The sequence below is a fragment of the Pinus tabuliformis genome, chromosome 8 (genome assembly GCF_031772625.1).
Source record: "Pinus tabuliformis cultivar Carrire ecotype Pingquan chromosome 8, CPIR1, whole genome shotgun sequence".
Taxonomy (NCBI): Eukaryota; Viridiplantae; Streptophyta; class Pinopsida; order Pinales; family Pinaceae; genus Pinus; species Pinus tabuliformis.
The window spans coordinates 538,913,529-538,924,192 of record NC_142294.1 but is presented as its reverse complement, the minus strand read 5'-3'; the positions used below and the strand labels follow the sequence as shown (position 1 = coordinate 538,924,192).

At 35.5% G+C, this 10,664-nt stretch overlaps 1 pseudogene; it reads left to right on the top strand.

The window, feature by feature from the left end:
• Window positions 1–6,965: 6,965 nt before the first annotated feature.
• On the top strand, window positions 6,966–8,326 carry LOC149236531 (protein CDI pseudogene; annotated as a pseudogene).
• The last annotated feature ends 2,338 nt before the right edge of the window (window positions 8,327–10,664 follow it).

Here is a 10,664-nt window from a genome sequence, read left to right as displayed (position 1 = left end):
ACCGAGAAGAAGCTACAAGATGCAATTTTATTGGAGAAATGGGTAAAAAGGTCATGTTTTATTTAGGAAATGTTGATATAGGACCCCCAACACCACTTTCATCACTAATCCACCATCTAACCAAAATCCATATTCAAATTCCACTCTGCCTTACATGAAAAAAATAAGAAAAAACTTTGTCATCAACTTTTCCAGCACCTGCACCACCTCTTGATGATTTTAACCCTATCCTTATACCTCCTATGACTTTCCATCAATCCCACATGCAACAATTAGGTATTGAAGAGGAATTAAATGCTTGTTATAAGAAGACGATTCCTCGTATAAGCAGCCTGTAGAGTTACAACAGAACTCAACATTGATTCTTTTTTCACTCACATAATAGAAGATCTAGCCACCTTGAGTAGAATGAAGCCATTTTTGAAGATTGAAAATGGGGCACACCCTCCTTAGGAAGTAGTCCATCCACTCCACAAACAAAATATTGAACAATGGAAAGAAAATTGCACACAACAACCTTATTAGTCAAAGAATCAACAAGATGTGAAGACTTGTGTAGAAGCAAGCATAGAAAATTAGCACCTCCAGGGAAGCATGGATTGATCATCAACTCAGCAGCAGCATGCATGCCTCTCCAACAACCATCAGGCAGGTAAAGGTATGAAATATTCTTGACCTATTCGCTTAAGCATATTATAATTAGAAATTTGTTTTCAATGCATGAGAGGCCAGGTTTTATAAAGCTATGGATGGGTCAACAGTCTCATCCACCCTCAACTAGTTAATTGCAGCTAACTCCCTTACTCAAGCAATGTGGAAAAGCCAAAGTAGGAAGGGTGATAATTTTGAAGAGTGGGGACAATAGTTAAAAGATGAAATTTGTACAAAGGCCAAGTCACCAAAGCACTCCAAGCCCTCCATCCACTTCATATCCATTATCTATCCATCATTCATCCATCCCATTTCATAAGAAAAAATTAGCATTTTTCAAGAACAACCCTACACTCCGACTCACCCTGAAAATTTCTTGAAAAAACACACAGAACACATCCTCTCCATTTTCACAAACCTACACTACTCCCTCTGAGCCCTAGCATCATCCTCCAAACCCTCTACATCATTTCTCATCACTCCCATATAGTTAGAAGACCCTGAAAGAGAAGGAATGACTGCTACAGGAAGACAAAATGTTGCTACAAGAAGGAAGAAATGAACAAATTGTGCTAAAAACCAAAATGGCAGTGCCTAAGAGAGACCTAATCAAAACAGAGAACTCCAAAGCCCATTAGGCAATCATCTAGGCCACAAAAGAGAAGAAGAAGGAAACAAAATGCAAGAAGGCATTCACCATCAAAATAGAACTCAAATTGCAGTGATGAAAAGAGGCTTTCCAAGGGGTCTCTAATCTCTTTCTAGCTTTTGTCCAAGGCCTAAAAGATGTTATAGAAAGGGGAGAAAGACATGGAAAAACCAGTCCAAAATGACATTGAGGGGAATGGAAGTCAAGTTGAGGGCCTACTCTAGGCTTAGACTATCATTTTTTCTCAAAACAGGTTTAAACATGCTGCTACAGGGTTACCTGTAGTTACTATAGGAATTACTATAGGATGTCCTAGTTTACTACATGATCTCATCTAAGGGCATTTTAAAGGTTCCAGAGGTGTCCAAATGGTGGAAAAAGGTAGCAGGAGATTGGAAAAGGATGTGGAAGACCTTGCCAAACCGAAAAATATTAAATAACCCATATTGCATAAGAGGAAAAATGAAGGAATGTACAAATCAGGGAGGCCACCAAGGCCATGAATGAGGCACAATGAGGTCACTAAGTTTCTCAGAGGATGAACAACACTTTCAACAGGGGTATGATGGGCCTCCAAATTAGACATAAATTAAGGCCCATTTGACCATCCTTCAGCACATTAAACCTCTCTTTTTGCATTAGATAATGTAATTTAAACTTTAATATGTCCATTAGGGAGGTTTATGGATAATTAGCATATTTGTGCCTAATATTATTTATTTTTGTGGAATATTGTGAGAATATTGAGTAGATTATGAAAATTTGGAGGAGGAGATAATTTAGGGACTTGATCCCTACTACAAGAGGATCAATATTAAATAATAAATCAAGAAGATATTATGAAATTATTACACAGATTCTAAAGATCCAATGATTGAGAAAATTTAGGAATGTGTTCCTTGTCATTTAATGCAGATTCTTAACATTGGGAACCGGATCCACTCTTTGAGGGATTTTGTGGGGAATGCTTCCTCCTTTCATGGGGAATGCTTCCTAATCATTTTTTATAAGTACCAAAGCGAATTTTCCTCTAGTGGTTGATTTTTCTTAGTCTTCATGTGGAAAGAACTCGTATTTTTGCAGCTCCACTTTCATTTCTTGCAGGGATGTAGTTGTATTGATGGAAATAATGAAGATTGGTGCCATGTTCAACTTCTAAATCTTGGTCTCCTTCATAGGACTTTGATTTTCCTTGGGCTTGGCCACCCGAGGAGCCTCAGAGCCCTTTTGTATCATTTAATTTTCTTCCTTTCACTTCTTATTAACATGCATCTCTTTTTCTTGTTTTTTTTTCTTTCTTTCTATTTTTGCATTTAGTATAAATAATTTGTTGTTATAGGATTGGGTTAAATGGTCGAAGTAAATTATTTTTTAGGATCAAAACCATCATTTAATCATTGGAACAATTTTGGAAGGTCATAGTAATCATTGAGCTACTTGGATTAGTTTTCTTATTCATAAATCTAGATTTTTGGAAGTCCCTTGTGGCAAATAACAATAAATTTCTCCTATTTTTTAGAACATGATAATGAGATTCAATTGAGTTTATTTCACTTGCATTAGATAAAAAAACATTCTAGTTAATAACAAAATTTACCCCATTGCATTTGCACTTGATTAGGTTAGGCATTTGATAGATTTACTAGCTCACTAGTTCTCGAATTTCTAGATTTTAGACTAGTATTTTTCTGCTATTTTTTAGCATGGGTTAACAAAGGTCTTTTTGAGCGATTCCACTTGGAATGGAGACCTAAGACATCCTAGTCAATAAAAAAATTTGTCCCATCGAATTTGGATTTGACTTTCTTGGTCATTTGGTGAATTATATCTTCCTGTAGCAAATTTGTAACATCCTGTAGTAGTTATTGGATCTCCTATAGCAGCCTTCCAACAAGTATATATGTAACAACCCCGAAATTAAAACATGTAACTAATTAGATTAATTATGCGATTTACAATCAACACACCTCTATTCAACTAATTAGCATATAATTTTTGAGAAATAAGAGCAAAGGCAACTTACCTGTAGCGATGATATTCCTTACTTGTAATTTCGGAGTTGAACGCTATTTGAATCTCGCTAACCGCAACAAAGTTTTGGGGACGACTCTCCACCCAACTATAGGCTCAGTTGCACATAATCTTTCTACAATTGGCCACCCCCGAGCCCTCAATCATACTATTTCCAATGAATCTTTTGTTTCACAACACTTTTCTCCTAAGAGAATAGATGATGGAATCATGGAATGATCTCTCATCTTCCTCACCGTCCATTAAATAGAGCAAACATTGGAAGTGGAACCGCATGCACACATTCCATGTGTCAACATGCAACTTTTATTTTTTTATTATTATAAGATTTACTTAAGTTAAATTTTCTCTTAATTTATTTATTTCTTATTTTATTCATTTTTACTTTTTGATAACTTTATTTATTTTTACTATTTTTATAGTTCTTTTAGTTAACTCTTTCTTATTTTATTTTACTTTTTTCTTAACTTTATTTTTTATTACTATTTTATAGTTTTACTTTTATATCTACTTATTTAGAACTCTAATATTGTTATTTACTATTTTATTTATTTGTTATTAGTATATTTATTTATTATTTATTATCTATTTACTATTATTATCTTTTTTTATTGTTTATTATTTATTTGCTTATAAATAATATTATATTATATTATTTATTATTATTATTATTATTAGGGGACATTACATACTCCCCCTCTTTAAGGAGCTTCATCCCAAAGTTAAATTGAATCATTTAACATTTTATTTATTTAGTTATTTATTACTTCATGTTTGCCCTACACTCTCTGCTGAACTAGTATAACTAGCAGGCATCGAAAGTTTTCACAACACTCGGGAAATTTCAAGGAATATTTGTCCTTTTTCCCACTTTCAGAACTAGGCATAAGCCTCATTAGTCTGTATCCTAGTCCAAGGTTGGCCCCAAGGCTCACGCCTGACTCAGACCTCATCTGCCCCTAAGCAGGGATCTGGTACGGTACTCAATGACTCTAAGCATCTTGCAAGGCTGGCCCACTCCCTCCACAACTACTAAGGTCCACAACCCCAGGCATCGAAGTCCTTACACCCCTACTAGACTTTGACATCCGAATCCAATAACAGGCACCGAACCTATAATATCAGGCACTTGGCCTCCTCAAGATGGTCCCATAGCCCTTCAAGAGCTATCCATCAAGAGCTATACAAGACAAAGGAACCAATGGCATATGTAGTGTTGATTGAGTATGTCCCCAACCCATATGGTGTTACATATCCTCCCTCGCAGGTATGGGCTCCTACAAAATCATTAAATGAACCGACTTTCGGCTCATTTTTTGGAGTTCCTGTCAGTCATCACATCTCAACATGCAACCAATGCATTAGCTATAACATCATAGTATCATAAGAAACAATCCACATGCCAAGTCTTGCATGGTATCATAATAACATAACATCATTTTTAATCACCACATTTTGAATAATAACAAATTGCATGCTCATGCATGTCATAAAATCTACATGCAAGTACCACATGCTTCACCTTATGAAATACCGTCATAAGTTATAACATCACCATATTTTTATCAATGATATATCATGATATCACATAATCAATGAACCACATGTCAATATACATTATATTGTAACATCACAATCCCTATGCATATCATATTGATCATGAACAAACAACATCATTATCATATCAAACTAAATGAGTAAGAACCACATATGCATCATTATTCTCATATCATTATATCATGAAACATCATCAATTTGAGAATCATCTCAATACTTATCAAATATAGAATAATACACTATAAACATTATTATCCTAATTCATCAGAGAAAATCAATTTCATTTGCTTGTATAAACATTGAATACCAATTATGAACTAAGATTATTCAACATCCATCTAAGATATATGTTATCCCTTTGTGCTTACATTTTTTTTTGTCATTTCATTGTAATAATAGGTCTATTGTCCTTCTATATTAATAGCATATTATAATAAAGTAAATTATTTATATCACTATATTAAATTATTATCTATTACATATACATTTTTTAAAAATTCATTTTTATTAACTAATTATTAAATATATAATATTTACATAATCATATATATCAACTACCTCTCATTCCATTATCAAATTTAAAATTAATCTTTAGTTAAAAAATATATTACTAAATCAACAGTGAATTTTTTTTTAATTCTAAAAAATGAGTTGATTTACTACTAATATCATTAAATTTATCTTGTAAACTCTTATTTACATATTTATATATCAATTTGTGGACACAAATAATTGAAAATTTTGAACTAAAACCTAGATCATTACATGTAAGTGCAATTATATAACTAAAGTTTAACTTTACTTTTATTTTTGAAATTACTTAACAATTATATGTCCCTTCAAAAACATGCCAACACCATTTTTATATAAGTGGAAAGTACCTTTCTAATTTAAAAACAATTAAAAAAAAAACATCATGACTCTTTTTAGTTTTATGTTTTTATTAGTAAGATGAGTTTACCGAACATGAGCTCGGTCAAGCTGCGGTGAAGGGATTGTGGATAAATCTTTACGCTAATAAAAAGCTTTCAACATTACAAAATTAAAATTATAAAGTTTAAAACTTATATTATAATAAAATTGGTCTTCCACCGTGAGTATGGTAAACTTGCCACTTATATGGTAAATTACAACCTTTACTCTGCTTCTTCTCGCGTTTTATAGTGCTCTCATTGATTTTTGTTTTTTGTTTTTTTGCTTTTAAATATATAATAAATAACTTAAAACCTTGGTTGCATTATGGTCCTTTCTCTTAAACTTAGAACCTGCACTATGAGCCCAACTCCTTAGAATGAATATATCTATATATATATATATATATATTAAATTTTCATAATATATATATATATATATATATATATATATATATATATATTTTCAATAAAAACAATAATAAAAAAAGTATAATAGTTACTTTATTACAGAATAAACTTATCTTTTATTTTCATATATTTTTAACATAAATTATAACAATTTAAATACTATTTTTTATATCTATTATTTTTAACGGTATGCCTCTTTATCATATTTCTGTTTATTTTTACACGGGCATAATTGAGGATGGAGAAATTAAACTAATTTTAATTTTCTACCCATCCATAATATTTAATTATGTCGTAAGGCGTTTCCCTCTGAAATGAACTCCCCCAAATGCTTCTCTGTCCTAATCGTAGCCGTTAGATCTTTTGTTAGACGATTGAACAAAAATCAGCCGTCTAATTTAAAAAACCTTAAAAAACGTTATTACCCTGCAGCTGTTTGTGCTTTTGCAAGGCATTTGATTCGTTTAACGCTTGGACCACCAATTTGGTTAACGGCGAGCGGGTTGAGAGGTTATCAGTGCCAAGGTTCGATCCCCCTCGCACTCAATTCCTCCGCAGAGATTTTTCGGTAGCGGAAATGGGCATTCACATTCGAATGCTTATAGGAATTCCAGAGACATGCTACTATCGGAATTGGGACCGGGACTAGGCATCGGGCTGCATTCGCTGCATCTCCCCCAAGTTTGGCCGAGTCTCCAGAACCGACGCTGAAGATGCAGGAGGACCAGAAGTCACGAGATCCAGTCTCACCACAGCCTCGAGCAGGCATTATGGGAAGACTTGTTATTACCAAGAGTGGAAAAGTGCTTCCAAAGCTCAAGATCTTTGTGGGTTACGATCCACGTGAGGATCGTGTCTACGAGGTTTGCAGGCATTCGATACGGAAACATGCCACATTTCCAGTTGAAGTAATCCCCATCAAACAAGTGGATCTCCGCAAGGCTGGTCTTTACTGGTGCACAAGGGATCCCACTGAGAGCACCCAGTTCTCCTTTTCCAGGTTCTTGACTCCTTTCCTAGCTGGGTTCGAGGGTTGGGCTATGTTCGTAGACTGTGATTTTCTCTATACTGTTGACGTTAGGGAATTAGCTGAGCTCATTGATGATAAGTATGCTATAATGTGTGTCAAACACGATTACAAGCCCAAGAGTGCTACAAAAATGGATGGGGTTGTGCAGACTACTTACCCTAGAAAGAACTGGTCATCTATGGTTTTGTATAATTGCGGGCACCCCAAGAACAGAGTTTTGACACCCTCTGTTGTGAATTCCCAATCTGGGGCATTTTTGCATAGATTCACTTGGCTTGATGACAATGATATTGGACCCATTCCCTACACCTGGAATTTCCTTGTTGGTCACAATGAGATTGATGACAAGGAACTTCCCAAAGCTATACATTATACAATGGGAGGCCCTTGGTTCGAGGCCTGGAAAGATTGCCAATTCGCAGATCTGTGGCTTCAGGAAGTGGATGAGTATAAGAGGTCCCAGATGATACAGAAGGTGATTCAAGATGAGCTCATAAGGCTGTTGGATACAAGAATGAATGAAAGAGCAGGAGAGCTTGAAACCAGAGTAGGTGAGTTGGAAGGCAAGGTTAGAGAGATCTCTGCTCTGCAGAAATTGCTGTTGTTTTATCTGCAAGAGAGGTTTCTAACAGAGGGAGGGAATGGTGTGAAAGAACCTCCTTTTGATGCCTAGTTGAACAAGGGATTGCGGAGCAGAAAGGAATTGCTTTGGAATACCCTGCCGGATCTTGTGAGAGTGCAAAATAGGAATATGTTTTGGAGGTACTAGTGCAGGATATAGCCTAATTATTTTTATTCGATTCTATTTTTATCTCTAAATATTAGAGAGAAATTGTAGTTTTCTGCATAAATTTTGAACTGGAAGTTAACTTATTTCTTAATATACTATTCGCCCATGGTATAGTCAAATCACCTTTACTTTATAGCAGCTAAGAAATAGCTACATTCTTCATTCTCATCCTTTTTCCTGAAAGAATGGTATGAAGGGTTTGTACCCTATCTGGACAATAATGTCATTGTGACAAAATTTTTTCTCCAATGTAGTTATCTCAGACATTGCAATTTCATGGAATATGCTTCATCATATCAATTGGTGTAATTGTATATGGATGGTTATTTTAGGTTATTCACCTATGGTATGGTCAAATATGCCTTTAATTTAGCTACATTCTTCAATATTATCCTTTTTCCTGAAAGAATTGTGTGAAGGGTTTGTACTCTATCTAGACAAAAATATTATTGTGGCATTTTTTTTCTATCTTAAATGCAGTTATCTCAAACATTGCGATTTCATGGAATATACTTCATCACATCGATTGGTATAATTGTATTAATTCTATTTATTAGCTATCTTGATTGCAATGTATGGATGGTTGTTTTCGGCCAGGCTCAAACATCTCTGTGTTGTTGGGGTTGCCATTGTGGTGTATTTAGTGACTATTTTGATGTGTTTATGTTGAAAATTTATAACCTTCATAAGCATTTTTAAGTTCACTGTTATTCAATAAGTAGTGTATTTTGTGAAGGACAATGGAGATCAGTGGATCTTCTCATTTGCTGTGAACAATACTAGAGTGCTCAAGCTAGTGTGTACAAAGCATATCACAGCAAGATATATTCATATTTTGCATGTGCGAAGTATGCATTATGCTCACATATGGAATTTTTAACAGTGTTCTTCTACGAGAAAAGTATGCCTTTATGTTTTGATGCAGACACCTCCAATCTGCACAGCACTCTGGTCCTCAGGTTTCCACAGGGGTAGACTTACACCACCCATTTAAACCTAACATAAATGTCAAAGAACGCTTCCCGTGATCTGAAAAGGGGTTAGTAACTATAATAGAGAATAGGCTGTGCAAGCTTTAGCAGAGGGATCAAATGAAGATTTCCAATCTCAAAACCTGCAAACAAGTTTACAGCAGAAGAGATTTAGTGAAGAATTACGTGATGCTCTGTTCCTGCAAACAATTGTGGTATTTATGAATGCAAACCACTAAAATATTCAGGTTGGGGATGAATAATCTACAGGGGACAACACCAATCTTTAGATTGCCGAAAAGCTAGAAAAGCTGTCTTTATTCCATTATCTCTAATCTTTGATACAAAGAAAACTCCCTAGATAACTAGCATACCGGCCCTACAATCGCTTCCCTCAGCGTATGGCTCATCTGAGCACATTCTTTATCCCCCTATGACAATTATAAGCACTGGATATACATCTATACCAAACCAGACTCCCGTTTAATGAGCTTAAAAAATGCCAGTGGATTGTGACAGATCTCATTGATGGTATGTCCTTCTGGAATTGCCATAGTTGAGTTGTAGAAGTAGCCTGCCCAGCCTGCCCACCTTCTGTCCACGTTTCCTTGTTAGCACCTATTCCCTAGTTAGTTTTTCTTTCTTCACATCATGTAGTGCGGTTTCTTTCCACTAATCATTCTGCTGCGTTGTAAGGAATCTTAAAAGATAACCACGACTGCAGTTCAGGGGAGATAGCAGGATGCTCCTGTATCTAGTTACGCCGTAAGGCGTTTCCCTCTGAAATGAACTCCCCCTGTTACACTAAAATTTGTCACCATGACTATTTGCAGTTAGTATGGCTCCATCAATTGTCATACTATCCTCCTTGGCAAGTCTCATACCTCTGCTCTCCATGTCAAACTCCAAGAAAGAGAGAAAGTCTTTAAAAATGTATTTATCTCTGGGTATGCAGATTCTCTCAGCCTTACCTGCGTGTACGCACCCCAAGTTCACAAGACCTGCGTACTTGTACGCTCTGTATGTAAAGCCATGGGTGCGTACCCCTGTAAAGGTCAAAAGGCGCGAGTTTCATCTTAAAAAAGTTACTTGTGGTCACTTCTAGAGCATTCTAGAAGCTTGTTCGACGTATATTGAGCGCCTCCAGATGGTTCATGTATCCCTACCAAAGAGGAACTTATCCCATCAAGAGGGGAGCTATCCCATCCAAAGAGGGACTTATCCCATTGATGGTGGACCTGATTAACTTCCTCTTGAGCACTATAAATACAGGCATTGGGCCAGAAGGAGGGGAGGTTAAAAGCTGAATATTCCTAAGGGTAGATGCTGCTGGAATTAGGACTTCCTTGTAGAAGCTTGTGAGGAGAGATTCCCATCCTTTCTTGTTTCATTTGGAAGTGGGTGAGCTTATCAAAGTAAAGGAGAACTCTTGATGGACCCTGGGAGGGACTTGCACAACACCAAGGCTCAGGTTGTAATGGTTCCTTTTGTTTCCTATTAATGCAAATAAGTCCATTCTTCTCAACAATTTGTTATTCATGAGTTGTTTCATATACTCCTTGGTCTGTATGTTAAATATGTTTTATTTTATGAGATATTCAGGTGCTATTTAATCGTTTGATTGTTAGTGAATGCAGGTTTCGAAGAGAAGGAGGAGCTCATC